Source organism: Elgaria multicarinata, chromosome 9 (assembly GCF_023053635.1).
Source record: "Elgaria multicarinata webbii isolate HBS135686 ecotype San Diego chromosome 9, rElgMul1.1.pri, whole genome shotgun sequence".
Classification (NCBI taxonomy): domain Eukaryota; kingdom Metazoa; phylum Chordata; class Lepidosauria; order Squamata; family Anguidae; genus Elgaria; species Elgaria multicarinata.
The window spans coordinates 60339921-60360742 of NC_086179.1; the positions used below are offsets into that span (position 1 = coordinate 60339921).

At 41.8% G+C, this 20822-nt stretch overlaps 1 protein-coding gene across 1 annotated transcript in view; it reads right to left on the reverse strand.

Moving 5' to 3' along the window:
* The window catches only part of TMEM117 (transmembrane protein 117), a 244784-nt gene that overhangs the window by 57377 nt on the left and 166585 nt on the right, over nucleotides 1-20822 (reverse strand). The window lies entirely within an intron of this gene.

Consider the following 20822-nt stretch of genomic DNA (forward strand, 5'->3'; position numbering starts at 1 on the left):
TTGTATAATTGCACTGATTGTGGTTTATATTGATTTGGTTTTTCTTTTTTTTCTTTTATATTAATTATGAAAGAGGAGCAGTCCAGGACTGGGACTCTGGGCTTGAGGTTCCCTCCCCTGCGTTAAGGTGTGTGTGTGTTTATAGATGGATGTGAGTATATGTTTGTGTACATGTGTGAATAATATATATATATATATATATATATATATATATATATATGCCCTTTGAGCTCTGGCCCTACCCACAACTGGAATGTGGATCCCGGACAGGGTGCTACCAAGGTAATGTAGTCCGTGGCACAAGACAAATTTCCTTCCTCTGCTATAATACTATGAACTTCTTTATAGATGACCATCTGGGTTTGAAAGAACCATGGATGATTGAGCTTGCTAAAATTCTCTAAGGCTCAGTTTATTTACAATATGTTTTTCAATATGTTTTTCAGTTGAAATGGGGAAAGTGTGCACTTTTGCATATATTTTTCAATAATAATAATAATAATAATAATAATAATAATAATTTATACCCCACCTATATACAGAATACCCTAGATGGGAAAAATGTGCACTTCCAAGGTGCATGTTTCAACAAACAAACAACAACAAAACAACCCGCATTTTTCTAAGACGTTTGCAAGTTCGGGATGTAAACATTTTTTGAAAAAAATGCGTTCCCATTTGTATTTGGGGTTTTGAAAAGAGTTTGAAAATTGCAAACTGAAACAAAATTCTCGTACATCCCTATCACCAACTTTCCTTTCAAGTTGGAAAGTACGCTACGGCACTTTGACGCCTCGAGAATCAATGAAACTTAAGCAACTTATATAAGTGTGAAAGCTAAAACTACTGTGATATTACTTTCTCCGCAATATTAACAAATTGTAAACATATTCATTAAAAAACCACCCATCTACTTACAGTAAGACATATCCTAACGAATGAAACCCACAATTATTTGAAAAGCATAATTTAGGCAATTCATATCATTTTGCCGCACAACCATTAAATTGCTTGCTCTGGGCTGTCTCTGCAGATTAGCTGTGAATCTCTCTTCCAAATGCATTTTAGAAATGTTTCAGACAGAGGAAGAGAAAACAATAATTCTGGATGTCAATGCACATGTGTTATTATGGGGAAGATAAATGCGTGGGCATATGCGTAAACAGCAAGTAAACAAGTCAATATTGGTTTTGGTTTCTAAGTGGGGCTCTTACATTTGTTCCAAGGCATTTTCTCTCTGTGGTTATTGGTTTCTATGGAGCACAGGGAGGGGACACACAAAATACTGAGAATGCTTTCTTTGCATTGGCGCAACTGGAACAAAATACTTGTACAGCCCTAAAAAGCCTATTCTGTCAATGGGCGGACGACCGAACAAAAGACACCTGACGATCGGCAAAACACAGATGGAACGGCATGAACAAAATCTGTACTTTCCTCATTTGAGGTCAGGTTGCTGGAAAACCATTAATACAAATTATTCACAAAAGTAACCCTGTGCAACTCTTGTAAAACTTTGGAGACTCCCCATGGTTGTATTTTTCTTCTTCTTTTAACTTTATCTTTTAATTTTTAAAAATATGAATACAAATAATCCGGTAACAATAAAGACGCAAGTGTTACAATGCAAACATGAATAAGAGAGCAAACCTTTTGCTTAAGCCAATACTAACACCATTTCGATATTTCATTTTATTTTAGGATGGGCAACTTGTGATCCTCCAGGCAGTGGAGGCTGGTGGCTCCAATTTTGGTGGGGCTGGGATTCCATTCTGGGTTTCATCAGAATCGGGCTATGAGGAAAAGAAGAGGCTGGCTCTGGTGCTATAAGATATGAAAGGAGGTTTTCTTTATTTTCCTTATCCAAAATGAAAAAAAAAAATCCAAAAACTTTCAACTAAACTTAATACAAACTCTAAAGGAGCTATCCAAGGTGCTGGATCTGTTTTGGGTATAGGATTCAGCACCTTGGATAGCCCCACCAAAATTGGAGCTACCAGCCTCCCCTGCCTCCTGATATTATGACCTAAAACTTCCATAAGCTCTAGCCAGCATAGCCAATGGTTAGGAATGCTGAAAACTGTGGGCCAAAATATCTGGAGGGACACAAGTTGCCCACTGTGCATGTGAGACATGGAAACTATGTTACTCATATTGTTGATGTAGAGCAAGGGTGGACAGCACATGGCCCATGGAGTACAGGCAGGCCTTGCAGCCTCTAGGTGGCCATCGGCTGCCCCCTGCTGGTTTGCCACTGAATTTCAGCAGCAAACTACTAAGGAAGTCTAAAAGCTCCATCCCACGAGCGTTTTATTGCATGCTTGTTACTGGGCTCTCATGGAGTTTGCTCAGGTCCCTCACATGACATCGTCAGCCTCCTGCACCCCTTCTGGCCTTCCTTAAACTGGTTAAGTCCTATTTTTAAAAAAAACTTGGAATTGCTGCTCTCTCCTGCTGCGTGCAGGAGAAGCAGTGACATTAGAATAGTGGACTCAATGGGCTTCATGTTTGTTGGGTACTGAGGAATGAAAACACAGGCGGAGAAGTGATGGTAGGGAGCATGTTAACCCCCAGTCTGATGGGGCTTTCAAGTGTCCAAATCTTGCTTGTTTTCAAGCAAGGTTTGGCTGCTTTAGGCTTCTGTAGCAGTTTGCTAAAACTACAGAAGCCTAAAATGGCCAAATTTTCACTATTGGGCGGTATAAAAATGTAATATATAAATAAATAAAATAAATTAATATATGTACATGCTCCAAAGAACTGAGTGCTTTACAGATATTTAAAGATTACTAATAAAACCAATGCAAATAAGTTTACAATGCTACTGGCAAATTTAATCAGAAAAAATAATTAAGCAGGCTGATTAAATTTTGTTTTTGTTGATTAATCATTTGTGTCCCTATCCTGAAAAGTTTATGTTTGCTGAAGCTGACTTTGATTCTGCACATCCTTTTGCTGGATCAGTACCCGTGCACACAAAGGGCTGCTGTACACATCATTCCCAATTAAGTTTGCTTTCCACCCATGGAACTATATACACAGTTCATGCACACTAGGGGCCTTGGTAGACGAGGTCTTAGCACGCTGTGAGGCCCGGTTTCCCTGCTGTGCGTCCAGATGACGCACAGGGGAATCCGGGGTCAGGCTGTGCTGAAACCTCATTTGACGCGCCATAAGCGAAGTCACTTATGGCGCATCTTTTCCGCAGCCCTGGCCTGAGGCCGGGGATGCGGAACGTCTAGCAGGGTCCATGGCTTTTTGCAGCTACTCGCTTACTCGCGAGTAGCCGGGAAAAGCCACGGACTGGGCACAGTGCTCATACGAGCGCTGTGCCCATCGGGCCGGGGGGATCCTGGGGGGGGAGGGGGGAAGGCCGGACCGGCAGGAGAGGGGGATGGCGGAGGGTGGCACATCTCGGGGTGGGGAGGGATGGCGGGGAAAGAGTGGGCATGGGGCATGGGGCTTAATTTAAAAAAGGGTGGGGGGCTTAATTAAAAAAAAAACCACTTACCTTCTCCGGAGTCTTCGGGGCGCACATGGCCCTTTTAACAAAAAATGAAAATAAAAAATGGCCGATGCTGCAGGGCTTCCGGAGTCCCTGCGCGTCGTGCGTCTAGGAGGCGGGGCAGCGCGCGCTAAAGTTAGCGTGCCATCGCCCCGCCTCCCTGCCGGCTTATCTGGCATGGTCTAGCAAGGCCCTAGGTCAGAAAAGGGCATAGATTCCAACAGTTAGCCTCCTCAATCAACTTCAATATAAATTACTTGTTTGGGGGCTGAAGAACTCAATCCAGCCACCCCAGGGTGGGACAGGAAATGAGCAAACTTAGATTCCCCACATGCCTCTGAAACAGAGGAAGAGCACTTTCAAAGCTGGTAAGACCAAACATTTGAAGGCTGTCTTGGCATGCACAGATACATGAATGCATCATGCATCAGTATTGGCAATTTAGGGCTCTTGGTTTTAATCTGTTAATCTCCTAGATAAATTTTAATATATTTGCATGTCACCACAACTACAATAGAAGTTGTGGCTTTTTTCAGGATATTGCAGTATATGATAACTTCATTTAACAAACGAAGCAAAGTCATTTTTAATATCTTCTTTGTCATTCCTGATTACACTAACACACCACAGCCAAAATGGCATTAGAAGATAAATAAATGCACCCTTGAAGCTTATCCCCCATCAATTAATCAATGCAGATTTACCAACCAATCAAATCCGTTAAAATCTGGAGTCCTAACATTAATATATCACAGACTTGTGTCTCCTCGGGGAAAAAAATATTATACATTCACGTTGAGCACAGTATCTACAAAGTAGTGATTTATCATGTTCAGTCTTTCAAAACATGGTGGAAGCATTTCAAGTGCACAGTGAAAACAAAAGGTAGGTAAGGCCAAGTTTCATGTTGCTGTTCTCAATATTGAGAAAATGTTTTTCAGGCTTTTAGAAAAGAATTTTCATCTTTCACGTTTTCATTCCAGAACTTTAGCTGGCTTAGGTGAACCATTCTGCAGCATATCATAACCGTAGAGCACAATGAACTCCAACTGCCAATGTGTTTTATCTGGCCAGTTTTATCTTCCAGACCTTTTGCGCATTTTCTTTGGTGATCTGTGCTCTGTATGTTAGCTCACACGCACTCAAAGTTCTCCTGATCTGAATGCCTTCTTTTCAGAAAATAAGCCTCTCTCAAAATCCTAGAACCCAGGATCATCCCATGAAGCAGATTCATGGGAAATTCGGGACAGATAAAAGGAAGGACTTCTTCACACAGTGCATAGTTAAATTATGGAATTCACTACCACAAGATGTAGTGATGGCCACCAATTTGGATGGCTTTAAAAGGGGGTGGATAAATTCTTGGAGGAGAAGGCTATCAATGGCTACTAGCCCTGATGGTTATGTGCTACCTCCGGTGTCCGAGGCAGTAAGCCGATGTGCACCAGTTGCTGGGGAACATTGGTGGGAAGGTGCTGTTGTACCATGTCCTGCTTTATTGGTCTCTGGTTGACAGCTAGTTGGCTAATGTGTGAACAGAGTGCTGGACTAGATGGACCCTTGGTCTGATCCAGCATGTCATTTCTTATGTTCTTATGTGTGCACATTTGTTTGCATGGATAGATTGGTTCCTTTCAATGAAATGAAAGGGGAGTCCCACAGACCAATCGGAGACAGTGGGCCTTGCTAGACCAGGGGTTAGCGCGGTGCAAGGCCCGTGCTCGTCCCTGTGCGTCCAAATGACGCACAGGGGATCCCGGCCTCCGCCAGGGCTCCAGCTGCCCTGGAACTGCGCTAACCAGAACCGCCTGTAGCGCGGTTCTTCCCGCGGTCCCGGACTCTGGTAGGGCTGAGGCCGGGACCACGCGTGTGTGGACCGGTCCGCTGCTTTTCCTCGCTACCACACTTACACGCGAGTAGCCGGGAAAAGGAGCGGACAGGCCACAGTGTTCCCGCCACCACCGAGTCCCCAGCCTCCATTTCCTGCCCCCCCATGTCCCCGGCCTGTGTTGGCCTCTGCTGCCGAGTCCCCGGCCTGCGATGCCCGGCGCTGCCATATCCCCTGGCCAGGCATCACAGGCCGGGGACTCGGCGGCGGAGGCCATCACAGGCTGGGGACATGGGGTGGGTGGGAAATGGAGGCCGGCGACATCGGGGGGGCAGGAAACGGAGGCCGGGGATATTGAGGGGGAAATTGCTGTCGGGGGACATCGGGTGGGGGATCGGACATCACAGGTGGGGGGGCGGGCGGGGGAAGGAGAACGGGGGCGGGGGATCGGACATCGTGGGCGGGTGGGGGAAGGAGAATGGGGCCGGGAGGGGGAGAAGGAGACTTAAAAAAACCCACCTACTTACCTTTCATGGCTCCTGTGCTGCTGCTGCATCTTTAAAAATAATTTTAAAATGGCGGCCGCAACAGCTCTCCTCCAGAGCTCGTTGCGGCTCACATATAAATAAGGGCAAGATCTTGCGTTATTCATAACACGAGTTCTCCCCTCCTCTCCCCCAGATTTTCGACCAGGTCTAGCAAGGTCCAGTGTTTGCTTCATAGTAACACCACTGATTGTCCAGCACAAGCCTAAGCACATTTACTCAGATGCAAGTCACAATCAGTTCAGTAGGACTTAGGCCACAGCTAGACCTAAGGTTTATCCTGGGATCATCCAGGGTTCGCTCCTGCCTGAGCACTGAATCCCCTGTGTGTCACCTAAATGAACAGGTTTGACCCCTGGATGATCCAGGGATAAACCTTAGGTCTAGCTATAGCCTTACTCTCTGTTAAGTCTGCTTAGGGTTGCAGCCTTTGATCTGTTCTCACCCCTGTTTGTTCAGATGCTGAAACCTTTCTTAGAGAACTGAGCTCAGAAGCAACCACTTCTTCCTGTTTTCCAGCTGAAATTGGGTATGCAAAGTTATGACTGGTTGTCCCGTATGTCCGTCATGAAGCCACATCTCCCGCCCCAGCCAGGAGCAGTGTTCCAAGTGGAATGCCCTGGTCTTTTCAAAGCACCAAATAAATGTTTAGTAAACACAGTTAAATAAGCAAGGCTCTAGTGGGGAAATTGAACAAAATGGAAAGCTTCCCCAGATCAATGCTGGATTGGGAACCAGGCACATGTTGTTTCAAGAGCAAAGGCAGGGCAAAATGGAGCTCACCTTGAACCAGAAAAGATTGCACAATTTTCAGTAAGTAGGTCCATCTGTACATAACCTGAAATTATTTTTATGTAATTTTACTCTGTACAGCACCATGTACATTGATGGTGCTATATAAATAATAATAATAATAATAATAATAATAATAATAATAATAATAATAATAAGATTATTGAACATATAAATGAAAGGTAGTTCACTGGAATTAATGAAGTCCAACAATACTTGGGGGCCATTTTGCTTGCCCAGGATCCCCTAGTGATAGGCATTCTGTTCTGAGGCAGCAGACACTTATTCTACAGAGCAGAAGTGGAACTGTGAGTTTTTTAATCTTATTTATTTATTTATTTGAAGCTTTTATACTCCACTTTTTAAGCTAGAAAGGCTCCAAGAGCAGCTTATGTATCAATAAAAACAAGACAGTTCCTTCCCTAAGGCTTTCAAACTAAAACAACATAACATAAAAAGACATCCTAAGGCTCCAATCCGGTGTTCCTTTGAATTTGGGGTGGTCAACTTAAGGCTTTCCAAATATTTTGGCCTCCAACTCCCATAGCCCTAGCCAGTGTTGTGAGGGATGAGGAGAGTTCTAGGCCAAAATGTCTTGCAGGCCACAAGCTTACCTCTGCTTTAGATACCCTTGTACCAAGCTGTACGGAACGTAGTGTGTTATCTGAACAGGCCCACTGTAAACTCTTTGGGACAGGGACCTGTCCTCTTCTACTCTATAAAGTGTCATTGAGACATATACTCTCTCTCTCTCTATCTCCACACCCACACCCACCCACCACCTAAGGGCCTGATCCTATACATGTTTAGACAGAAGAGATCTACAACTCTTTGTAGGAGTTGTAGGGCTTTTATCTGTATAAACATGCATAGGATTGCATCCTGAATGTACCGCTGCCTGATCTGGACACTTAAGAATACAAAATTTCAGTGGGGTGTCAAAAATCCAGCTAAAATCCTATAAACATAACAATCATAATGTACTTTCAGTGTAAAAAACCAAATGAGTGGAGTGATAGTAGAAGATAACACAGCTGAATAATGGCTGTTACAAATCGATGCTTTACACTTCAAATTCCATTGTTCATGTACAATAGTTGCATCTGAGGCGCATTTATTTTATTCTTTCCTTCCATCCCAAGACTCTCAGGGGACGGTGAATAGAAAGTAAACACTACAGTCCAGCTAATAACCCATAATTTGTGTGACAGATTTCATCATCTAAGGTCCATACTGTTAATTTAGAGTCAGTAGTCAAACCCACTGTTAGAAGGAATTACTTATGGTTTAGTTGTCTTCCATAAACACTAATATGTATGAATTTATTTTATTTTATTGGTAATCAGACTTGAAAATGAATTTAGCCCTTAATGCCATTCCAATGGACCTTTGAGCTCTCCTCCATAGTTAATGAAATTAAAGGGAGTTTTGTCACTGATTTCAATAGGCTTTCAAAGCTTTAAAACTCATGAAAGGAGTAAGTAATGAGGCATAAAACAACAATTTTCCAATCATCAGGTGCTATTAAGTCCTGAGTTGTATGTCACTTGAGATTAAAATTAAAAGCAAGCAAAACAGAGCATTGTGGGGTTTTTTAGTGTGTGTGTTGCTAGTCATTACTCAAAATGCCAAATGTGATTTGACTTTTATTTTCATTAATATTCATATAAAAATCTAAAACTATATTTATGTTAATTCACTAGGGAAACATTTTAACTGTGCATAAAACATAGGTTTATGCAGAAAAAATAAATCAGGTTTAGGTAAAACTATTACATGGTGAAATATTAGGTTCTAGAAAGCATCATATTTTATATAGGTACAAGCGCCTTTGCATTTCCATTGGCCATGCCGTTAATATACCAAAATGAAAAGTGTTATCTATTAAAAACACCAGTTCATTTAAATTAAACTCATCAGCCTTAAGCTTTAAGTTACAAATACCACCATTCAATATCAATGACACAGAGGAACAGCCTACAAAAGTTCATGGATATATATATTCAATCATTACCTACCACATGCAGCATGATAACATGGCTTCACATGAGTTATATCCTTTTTAGAACTCTTCCCTCCTGCTCAACTTCCAAAATAAGACTTAATTAGCAAACCTGAGCAGAACGCCATTTGAAAAATGGCTCTTGGAGAGCAATGAGAACTATTCAGATTTCAATTCAGTAGTTTAGGTGAATGACATCTAAATGTATGAAACAAACCACCATCGGACAGTTTGGACATTACCCCCGGGAACTATGGGAGTCTTTTGACCCATCCTGTGTCTTGCTTGGAGGAAAGACTGTTTCTAATCAATGTAATGTGAGCTCTATCCCTTTTGTTGAGCTTCAATTGGTGGTGTCAATGGAAGTGACTTTTAATTCTCACAGCCTTTTGCTTCCATAGTTTGGTTCCCTGGTTTTCTTTAGAACACATTGTGTGCCCATGTGATCCTGCTTTCTCTCTAGCTTTCCCTTTAGATAAAAAAGCAAACTGTCTAACTTCCCCCCTCTTAATTATACTTGGTGAGGCTGGAACAGCTGTTTCCTTGACTCAGCCTCACTAGGATGAAATTCACCAGTGCTTAGCTTAGGAACATAGGAAGCCACCTAATGCTGAGTCAGACCATTGCTTCGTCTAGCCCAGTGTTGTCGACACTGACTGGCAGTGGCTCCCCAGGATTTTAGGCCGGAGTTTTTCCTACTCTACCTGGAGAAGCCAGGGATTGAACCTGGAACCTTCTGCATGCAAAGCTGATGCTCTACTACTGAGCCACAGGAGAAACTCCTCAAATGGCAAACGGCAGCTAGAAAGTTGAAAATCTGAAGCCAAGGGAACAGCTTCTCACGTTGTGTCAAATGCAGCATAAGTGAATCACATGCCTGGATGGCCAAAGCATCTTATATAAGAATACGGTAGTGTAAGCTGTGCAGAAAACGTTGAAACTTTGAATAAGTGCAAAGCTCTGGGCACCTCGGGAAGGGAGAGGGATGAGGCAAAGGGGAGGCTAATGGATATGCCTCACACTGTGCATATAATGTAACATGTGACACCGTGTGTGCCTGCATGTGTCATAATGCTTACTCCTGGGAGCTCTTAGAGTGTTGGGCCAATAAAAGGACAGGCACAGAATGTTGCGAAAGAAAAGTCATTTGGTGATAGTTAGAGGAAGAGAAAAGAGAAGCTGAGGAGAACAGGCTGAAAGGACACCACAGGATGAAGAGAGAGGAAAATCTTATATCGTGTTTTTGCCTTCAAACTCCATGAAAAGGTAAATGATCTTTTAAAAAAGAACATGATGGGGTTGTTGTTATGTTTTGTTTTCACCATTGCCTGTTTATTTGTAGTACATTTTAAAAGTGTAAAGTTGTTTCAGTTGCAAGTGAAATGGCCAAAGGAAGTTTTAACGAATCATTTCCAGACTACTAGCCCCCATGGTGATACGGGATTTGCACTAGTCTGTTAGGAATGGGTTTAGCATATATTTGGGGAAGAAGAAATGGACATTTTTAGCCCCATTCTCTCACTTGTTTACAGCCTAAGCAAATAAGCGAAAGGGTGACTGGGGCCGTTTCTACACCTGCCTTTTTTCCAGGGATCGTCCCAGGATCATCCCTGTGCCTGCAAATGCCACACAGGGGATCCTGGGAGCAGGCAGGGACGATCCCTCCATTTTCCTGGGATAATCTTTAGGTGTAGAAAGGGCCTGGATGTAACGCAGCCCTGCGCTAAAGTGGGTATTTTTGCGGGTGAAGCTGGCCATTCAGGACTGAAAAATGACGCCTTAACTGACTATAATCAAGACTTTACATTTATCTCAGTTGAATGTCATCTTGTTAGTTTCAGCCTAGTGTTCCAGCTTATCAGGGTCCTTCTGAATTTTGATTCCATCTTTTATGTTTTAGCTATCCCTTCCCAGCTTTATGTTGTCTGCAAATATGGTAAGTATCCCCTCTACCCCATCATCCAACTCATTTATACAAATGTTATGACAGTGCAGGGCCTAGGAAAGAGCTCTGCAGCACTCCACTCAGGACCTCACTCTAGGTTGATGCAGAATCATTAATGAACACTTTTCAGGTATGGTTGTTCAACCAGCTGTGGATGTACCTAACAGTAGTAGCACCAAATCACATTTTACCATCTTGGCAACAAGGATATCATGGGAAACCTTCTCAAATGCTTTGTTGAAATCAAGATATTCTATGTCCACTGCATTCCCATGGTCTTCCAGACTAGGAAGGTTGATCTGGAATGATTTATTCGTGATAAAACCATGTTGGGTCCTAGCAATCAAAACATTATTTTCTAGGTGCTCACATATCAACGGCTTGATAAACTGCTCAAAAATATTCCTAGCATCAGCTTCAGGCTGGTTGGTCTGTACTTTCCCAGATTTGCCTTTCTTGCTACAAACATGGTCAAAGGGTGCCTCTTGCCCCCATTTCCTTTTTCTTTTTAGCATCCCTTACAATCCTGAGCTCATTCTGGTCCTTAGCCTTCCTAACACTTTCCTTAAAGGTTTGGGCTAATCTGTTGTATTCCTCTTTGGTTATACATCCCTCTTTCCACCTCCTATATATGTCCTTTTGAAGTCTCTGCTCATCAGAGAGCCTCCTGGGCAGCCATACCAACTTCTTCAGATGTTTGCCATCTAAAGAGGAATAGTTGGTGACTGCATTTTGAGAGTTTCATTTTTCAGAATCTCCCATCCCTCTTGATCTCATTTTTCCATAGGAATTTCTAGTCATGGCAACCCACCCAACGTCTCACTGAGCTTTTTGAAATTGATCTTCTTAAAGTCTAGGATATATGTCTGACTGTGCTGCATTTTCACAGCCTCCACTTTCATGAATTCTGAGATGACATTATTACTTTCCCCCAAGGTTCCAACATTTTCACTTCATCAACCAGATTTTTCCTTGGTCAGGACTAGGTCCAAGACAGTGGATTCCCATCTCCCTTCTTCCACCTTCTGAGAGATGAAGTTGTCAGCAAGGCAAGGCAAACATTTATTGGACATTCTGTTCTCAACAAAGTTAGACTTCCAGGAGATGCCAGGATAGGAAACCTCTGACTCCATTGAAATACAACTAAGTCCAGTGCCATCTAGTCACCAACCACCACCACCCCCTTTTTGTAGACCCTAGAACCCCACTAGCAAAAATAGGAAATAAAATCAAGCTAAATTAAGGACTTATAAGTATTTTAATTATCTCAGTATATTTGAACCGTAATATTTGTGTAGCATTCAGTCTTCATGAGATTTGAATAAATTAGTGCCGGTTCTACCAAGAGCAGATAAGGAGGTAGTAAACCTTTTTTGTTTTCTGGGCTCTGCTACTTCCGAATGTAAATGGAGGCTCACGTGGTTGAATGATTCTGCATACCAAAAACAAAACGTCACACCCCACTCATATAAATCTTAATTCAGACATCTTGTTTTCTGAATGCAGGGGAAAATGAATTAGTAATATGTTTGGGCAATGGTATGGAAGTCTAAATCAACAACTTGTTTGGAACACCCCATCCCACCCCAAAAAAACCTGTTTGAAGCCTGCTTTCATCTGTTGATATTGCATGGACTTCATTGAAAAAATATTCAGGGAAGGGTCATAGCTTAGTGGGAGAGCACATGCTTTACATACTGAAGGTCTCAGATTCAATCCCTGTGCCACCTTTAGGTAGGCCTGGGAAAGACTCCAGTCTGAAACCCTGGAGAACAGCTGCTACTCAGTGTTAGCAATACTGACCTAGACTCTGAACGAGGCAGTTTCTAGTGTTTCCTCTTTCCACACAGAACAACGCAAAAGAACCATGTTGAATAATGAAAGGAGCTTGATACAAAAAAAAAAAAAAAAAAAACAACCGTAAAATGTTCTGTATTGCACAATGTGCTACTTGGCATCACAGATTGTTCCACATGGTAATCCTTTCCTGAGTAACAACTGGAAAACCTACCTAATAATTAATGGGGTTTGTTCCTACATTTATGAACATTTCAATAAAAGATAGCTAAGTTTTTGCATTCAAATCTATTTCATGATGTAATAACGGCAGCAGCCAAAGTGGCCTTTTGGGTCACTTCCCACAAGTCAGACACTAGTCCAAAGTACTCACATAGGATAGCTTCATAAAAGTTACACTCCTATTGCCATTAGTGGTCTCTAATGAACTGACAGCACAGATGTCCCATTATGCTTAATGTGGTTCCAAAGCTAGTTTAATTTAAATTCTGGATTATGAAATCTCTTCTATATCCAGGAAAGTATAGTTTGTTGGCTGTGGGCAAGGTTTTGATGCCCTACCGGGCACATCCTCTGTAAAATGCTTGGGACTCCAAGTCCTTTCAATGACAGCAAAAATAAACAGAGACATTACAATGCTGGAGAGGTTAAAATGACCTGAGATAGATGGTGTTTTTGTTGTTATTGTTTCAGTTCTATCTCTTAACCTCTAATCAAAATGAGCTCTCAAAGAACATATCTAACAACTTTATATTTCCTAAGACTGAGCTCTTGGGAAAGTATAATGTTCCCTACAGTAATCAAAAGTATGCTGTTGTCTTGTGCTCATCTTTTGGCATAAACAAATCCTGGCAAACTAATGCAAAACACCATAAACAGTGCGGACTTTTATTGGTAGCAAATCAGGTTTCATAGACAAGCTTCTTAACTCTCATGGCAAAAACTTAATGGTTGCAGATCCTCAGAAATCACAGAGCTGATGGCAATTAACTATAGGCTCATTACTGTGTCAAAGATCAATACAACGTGGTTTCCATTGAAATCTCTATGGTTCAGCATACAGGGCAAGGGGCTCAAATTATTCCTGGTGTAAACCTCCCAGGCAATAAAAGACAAGGTAAATCCATACATGCAGAGATTTAGTCCAACCTTGAAATCTGAATTGGTACCTCCACACTATATGGGTCAAGGCCTAGCAAATCCAAGAGTCAAAACACATATTTAAGAGTAGATCCAAAGTAAACACACACAGAGAGAGATTTTGAGGACCACAGCTTCCACTTTTGTATCACCATGCTACATGGCATTAAAAAAAATCCAAGAATCACAGTCAATCCACTCCAGCAGGCCCCCTGGGCCATTGAAGTCAAAGATACTCAATCCATAGCAAACAAGAATTCTAAAAAACTCAGCCCCTTCTGCTAGTTTCTCAGAGAGAGATAGCTGTTTGCTATTTTAACTATAAGCAGGACATTCAAGGTCAACCACTAGCAGCTGGATAGGAAAGGTTCACTTCCCACCTCTTTCCTCTGAGAAAAGTGACAGGGATAAGATCACATTTATTCTGACATTCCACAGGCTGGCTAGACCCAAACCAGCCTCTCCTTCCTCTTGCCATTACATGAATAGGCGTAGCCAAACGCTTAGGTTTCTCCCTACTGAACTGGACTCCAAACCCTTCTGGACCACTTCTGATCAGATTCTGACGGCAAACTATAGAACCCACTATTGTGTAGATGCCCCTTCATTATGATCTGGCTCAATATGAGTTTTATAGGATCACAAAGGGTCACTGCTATTATGCCTCTACTGGTTCTTTTTCTTAAGCAGAACTGACCACTCACACAATAAAAACTAGTAGTTCCAAAATATTACCCCATTAACAAGTAGCAATATTAGTTTATGGAACACAGTAGGTCAGTGTGCAACTGCCTTCTGCTGTGACAAATATTTGCCCCAGAATTCTTTGCACTATAGTCCAAGCATCAGGCAAGACTTTTTTTTACCAGCCTGCATAATAGATTACCTTGCAAATATTCATCCTAAAGGAAATGTTGGTTTTCCACACCACTCTCATAAATTTATAACTCTCAGAAAGAAACCAATGAAATATTAAGAAATGTATTTCCAGATTAAGATTGAATCAATTTGATTCTAACAGAAGCATACATGCTGTGACTTTTCACTGAACTTCTCACTGACCTATAAACCTATAAGTGATATGGGAAAAACAAAACTTCTCACCTACAGTCAAGAAAAATGTGCTTTAGAGAAGAAAGGAAGGACAGAAGGAAGGATACCTGCTTATGTTCATATGTTCTGCTTATGATGCAAATAAGTAAAGTTGACATAAAACATTTTGGGAAGCAAATAGACTTGCAGAAGAGAATGCAGATGGTATCCTGTTTTGGGAACTTAAGGAAATGTGTCTCAGCAAAGCTGACAAGGATATAAAGTAAATATATCACTTCCAAATCATAGTTGGGGATTTTGAAAAAACAAACAAACAAATTTTTAGAGTGCTGAGCTGAGTTTCATTCTCTGGAAAGGTATCACCTAAGCAGGTCATTAAAATCATATAAATATGCATGCCAGAGCATTCATAGAATCATAGAATAGTAGAGTTGGAAGGGGCCTATAGGGCCATCGAGTCCAAACCCCCGCTCAGTGCAGGAATCCACCATAATTCTTTTTGCTTTAGCTCAGAAATGTCATTTGGCCGAGTTAGTTTACCCAAGGACACACTCCTAAAACAGAACTTTTAAAAAAATTGAACTGTGTTTTCCTTGCAACCACTTTGTATTTCTGTCTATGTTCCAATGCTCTTATATTATTATTTAATCATTTAAAAACTGCTTAAGTTTTTGAAGTAAGAGATAAAAAGACAGGCCTGATCTCACAGAATTCTGTGAGCCAATACATTCCATGGCGGCATTTTGTTTTTGGGAAATGGCATGGGATATGTTACCTGCTGGTCCATGATCAATCGTAATACAGAAATCTTGTGTCATAAAATCCCTAAACAAGGACAAATTAGTCAGACTATGAGCTCTGCTTCTCTGTACCCTTCCAGAAATGAGCATTTCTGCTTGCTTTGGAAACTGCCAGTTCTCATTGCACCAGTGATATTTCCTGCTAGCTCAAAGGCAGTATAGGATACTGCCCGTTGAGTTGATTTTTCCATAATTCTAAGCTTTCTCACCAAGTCATTTCATTCCCCTCCTGTATGCAACCTATGAATACTTAGGTTGTTTTTACAAACAAGATATGATTGATGTTATTTAATGTCAAATATTTAACTTTGAAAGGCAGAAGCACAGCCCAAGAACCCAAAGACTGCTGAAAGGTTGCACACTATTTCCCCCCCCACACACCTCCAACTCTGTTGAGCTTACATCTGAGCACAGGCCCTTTGAAGAGAAAGTGGAGAAAAGCTAGGTGATAGGCTGAAACTTGAAACACAGCAGAAAGTTACGCAGGGCCAGTCCCCTACCATTAGGTAGAGTGAAGTGGCTTCCTCAGGTCACAGATGCTAGGAGGTGAGGAGCAGTGCTGCAGTGTTGGAGGACAGAGCTGTGTGTGCCCCAGAGCCTGCCCTACACCCCTTCAACTACCCTGCTATTCTCAGATGTGGTGGAGAATGCTGTCCCATTGACAGTCTTGAAGCAAGATTTTATTTATTATTTGCATTTCTATTTTACCCAATAACCAATCTACTCAGGCTTCTGTACTTCGAAATGGGGAAGCACCATTTTATCCTTTGCTTTAGGCAGCAAAATATTTGAGGGGGGGGGGTTCCCTGAGAATGCTATGAGGAAAGCCTCTCTAGAGGCAAAGGATCAGGTGTATTGCCTTCCTTCCCAAATGGCTGTGGCCAGGGACTTGCTGTGCCAACAAATTTTGACTTTCAGTGTACACAGCATGGCACCTAAATCTCATCAATCTTCATTGCGATTGTGGTTTGAAGGCACAACAGCCTTTGCAAAATTGGACTCAGGAGTCTAAATCACGTCTGCGAGCTTATACCCACATCCTTTTTCCAGGGACAGCCTGAACATTTTATCATCATACTCAAGGTCCAGGTTTAAAAAAGAACAATACAAATATCTATTTTTGTATCTAGAGTATTTTTTTGGATATCAGAACACTACATGGCATAAATACTGCTAGCCTATCTAGACACAACGGGGTCCATCTTTTGGAACAGTTTACTAGAAAGAACTGAATAAATCCATTGGCAATAATAGCACTTTACATCTGCTGCAGGACTGCTAGCATGTGGGTTTTGCTTTAATAACAGCCCGAAACTGAGTTTTCAAACACACTTGGCTTGGCTTTACTGTTTACTTAGATAAATTGCCTTTGCTTCACCGCACCACTATCAGTCAGTGGTGCATGTCATTACTGGAGCAGGAACTGTCATTCTGCTAATGGTATCACTAACATAACACATTAGGATGATATTGTTTTCATATGGGAGATATCCATACATCTCCCACAAGTAATTACATTACCAGCAATCCTCTTAAACTATTGGTTTTGCTTAGATGCTTTGCCAGTGGTACTAAGTCTAATTATTGGGAAATCCCATTACTTGAGGTGTATGAATCAACAACAAAGGAGCTGGCTGCTTGACAGACAGGTTTCAAAGTGGTCAAACTTCCTACCCATTGGAGTCTTGTGACATCCAGACCAGGATACCAGAGGCGGGAAGCAGACAGGAAAGGGTGATAAAGGAGGGAGAACAACAAGCGATTTCTAATAAAGGAAAAAGTCTGTGGGCGAGTTCCCTTAGTAACATTTGGAACTATTTGATATCGGTGACGTGCCAGAACTACAGTGTTCTAAACCAAAATCTATTTAAAGTAGCTTTAACATCTGAAATGAAAGATACAGAAAAAGAACTGCTGACCTTCAATATAATAGCTGCCCCTATTATATGCTCTGCACAGAACAGCAATTATCTGGAAATATTATCACTAAAGTTCTGAAGAACTTGTTTCATCTCTGAGGGTTTCTATTGGAGTCTCTGGAACTGCTTTGTGAATCATAAAAGCACTGTTCTGAAAGTCATATGCAATTCTGTACTGATGACCCAGGACACTGGCACATACCAGATGTCTGGTCAACCTAGAAATATGGGAGGCACTGCCTTCTACCTAATGCCCAGGCTGTTGTCCATGTTGCCCAGTGTCACTTTCTCTCCAGTGTTTCAGGTCTTTCCCTTCACTGCTTACCTGATGGTCCTAACTGGAGATGCCAGGGATTAAACCAGGGACCTTCTATAGGCAGAGTATGTGCTTAGTGGGATCCCTGACACTTTTGGGTTGGTGGGCATCTTTTGGAATATCTATGCTGTAATCGATAGAACAATGTGTACTTTTCAAAGATGTGCTCAACTAATGAGCACATTTAGAAAAACAAGAATGCACCCAGATTTTCATGAGAGAGACGGGGGGCGGGGGGGGGGGAAAGCTTGAAATGTGATACAGACTTGAATCGGAATGAGCTTCAAGATGGAATCTGGAGAATTTCAGTGAGCTCAACTTTTGCTTACTCATACATCCCTAGTTGAGGTATTTTCTCTTTAAACTAGGGGAACCTGTGGCCCTCCAGATGCTGTTGGATCTAATTCCCATCAGTCACAGCCAGCATGGCCAATAGTCAGGGATAATAGGAGTTGTAATCCAACAACATCTGGGAGGGCAAAGGCTCACCACCCCTGCTTTAAAGTCTTTACTTTATGTTTGTATCTTTGTATGTTTTCTCCCCAGGTCCTGACATCTGATGAACATGTTGTGCCTCATATTCCATCATTTGCTCAAGTAAAACCGGCAAGAACAAGGAGTAGTGACTCCCCAAAGATGTCCATCTGACTTGTTCCATTGGCAAATAAAAAAACAAAAACAAAATAAATTTCTTCCTTTCCCCCATCGGTGGAACAGAATTTCTGTCACTGCTGAAGTTACTATCTGGAAATGTCATTGTTTACTGCTGCATCTGTTGCCACTGGTTTAAGTTGATTTTATTATATTTTGCTTCATTTGTATTTTTTTTTCTGTTTTAAGAGTGCAATTGAGAAATGTAAATCAATAAAAAAGTGTTTGTCGGCCACCCACCCTTTCTCAGGTTGCTGTATAAGGACCAACACAGACTGCCAAAACATGGGTCTATCAACAGTTATTCAGCAGGATCGCTAAATGCAAACCCCAAATACAGACGTTCAATGTCTCTGGGTATCAGATGCTGGGGACAAGGAGGCCTTTGTGCCCTAACGTAAGCCTCTTGGAAGCATCTGTTTAGCCCAGCCTTCCCAAACTGGTGTCACTGGCCATGCTAGCTGGATATGATGAGAACTGTAACCCAATGCATCTGGGCACCAGGTTGGGGAAGGCTGTTTGAGCCATTGTTAGTATGGTGGACATTTATGGGTTACCAAAAAAGAAGACAAAAGAGGGACCCAGATCTGCATAAAATGTCCATATGCTGATTTATTTGTACAGGTGCAAATTTAGAAAATATGATTAGAATAGAAAAACAATACATCCCACCCTAGTAGACTAGACTGTGGCCAGGTGACCTGTGTGGTGTGCCTCCTTAGTCCCTGTCCCGGACAGTGGCTGGGCAACTTCAAGGCCCCTTGTGCTCTTCCTTGTTATGGTGCTTTATTTTTAAGCCGAACGTGGACTGGGTAGTGCTTTGAATAGAAGACTCTTTCAAATAGAGGACTGTCCTCTGTAAAGTAGGACATCTGGCCATCCTAACAGGAACAGGATGCTGGAGTAAATGGGTCTTTACTCTGATCCAGCAGGGCTCTTATCATGTTCTTCTGCCTGAAAGGAATTTTTAATTTCACCAACTTTTGCACACCAGCTGTCCAAGCTGTTGTTTATAAAATCACTCCAAAACAAAGTCAAATCAGAAGTCCCTAATTATCCTAGGGATCCCCCCCCATCCCTTTCTGTTTCAGTTTCACTCAAGTAATCTAACACATCAATTCTATAAACCAATCTGAGACAAACCAACCAATAACATTCATTCAAGTAACTCCAACTGCAGACTTCTCTAAATGAGAAAGGTATCTTTTGAAGAAAGAAAGAAAAACAAAATAAGACCATCTCGCGATGTGTTCCTTCTCGATCAGCGGGGCAATTCCACACAGCTGACATATGATATAAATAATTGCTTCTGTTCAAATATAAGTGTTGTCTCCACCTCAAAAACATAAGATCTCAATGTGTGTTTTTATTATTATGTTGCTTTTGGATGTTGAATATTACAAATTTAGCTACACCAAGCACAAAGGATAGAAACTTAAGGCGTGTTCCAGTCCATGTCCTACATGGAGCATTGCATCTACACTGCCCTTATACAAGCACATGTATCTACAGAAGGGAGGCAAGACAGTGTGTATGTGCATGTCTCTCTGTGTGTGCGTGCGTGCGAGAGAGAGAGAGAGACAGACAGACAGACAGACAGTCGGGGGGAACAAACATGGGTTGGGTCCACACAAAACACTAACCAACAGCTTGGCTTATTTTCCACAAACAAGCCACTTTGAGAGTCCATGGTTTGTTGCTGGGTTGCTCAGTGTGGTTAACAAGCCACACTGCATGATTAACAAGCTATCCTGTAGAAAATGTCCTGATTTCAGACATGCGACGACACCAACCTCACAGAGAAGGCCTTGCCTACCACACCCTTCTCAAGCCAAGCGCCACTTCTTGAAAAGCCTGAGGAAAGGGTAAAAACAACACAACCTTTCCCCTATAAGTGAGGGAACAAGGTAAAGGGTTTTGGAAAATAGGTTCTATTGTTGAGGTACTGAACTGCAGGTGTATTGGTATATGTTTTTACACTGTGTAAAAATAGCAGGTAATAACTCCGAGCTGACACGTGGTTTGTGGTAACCGAACACAAAGTAAAGTTTATTGAAATTGAACAGAACTTTGGTATTTCAATTTAGATCAAACCAGCTTATTTTTATATTTAACGCAACAATCCCAAGTCCCTTAAAGTCCTACCTCTTCTCACTCCTCACACACCAAACACTCTCAAGAAGCACAAGCCTCAGACACTCCGCAAGCATAATAATCAGGATCAGACAAGACAAGCCCAACCTAAACTACAATCCCCTCAGCCAAACTATTTATATTTATTTATTTATTTATTTATTTATTACATTTCTATACCGCCCAATAGCCGGAGCTCTCTGGGCGGTTCACATATACTCCTCCCTCCCCCTTTCTCACAGCATCACTAGCCACACCCACTCAGTCAAATATTCCACACTCACTAGACATACAAATTCAGACATGCCTAAGGGACAGAAAGGTGGGTATCGCCACAAGACAACACACTAACCCATGGTTCAATAAACAAGCCAAGGGTCAACAACCCACATTCAA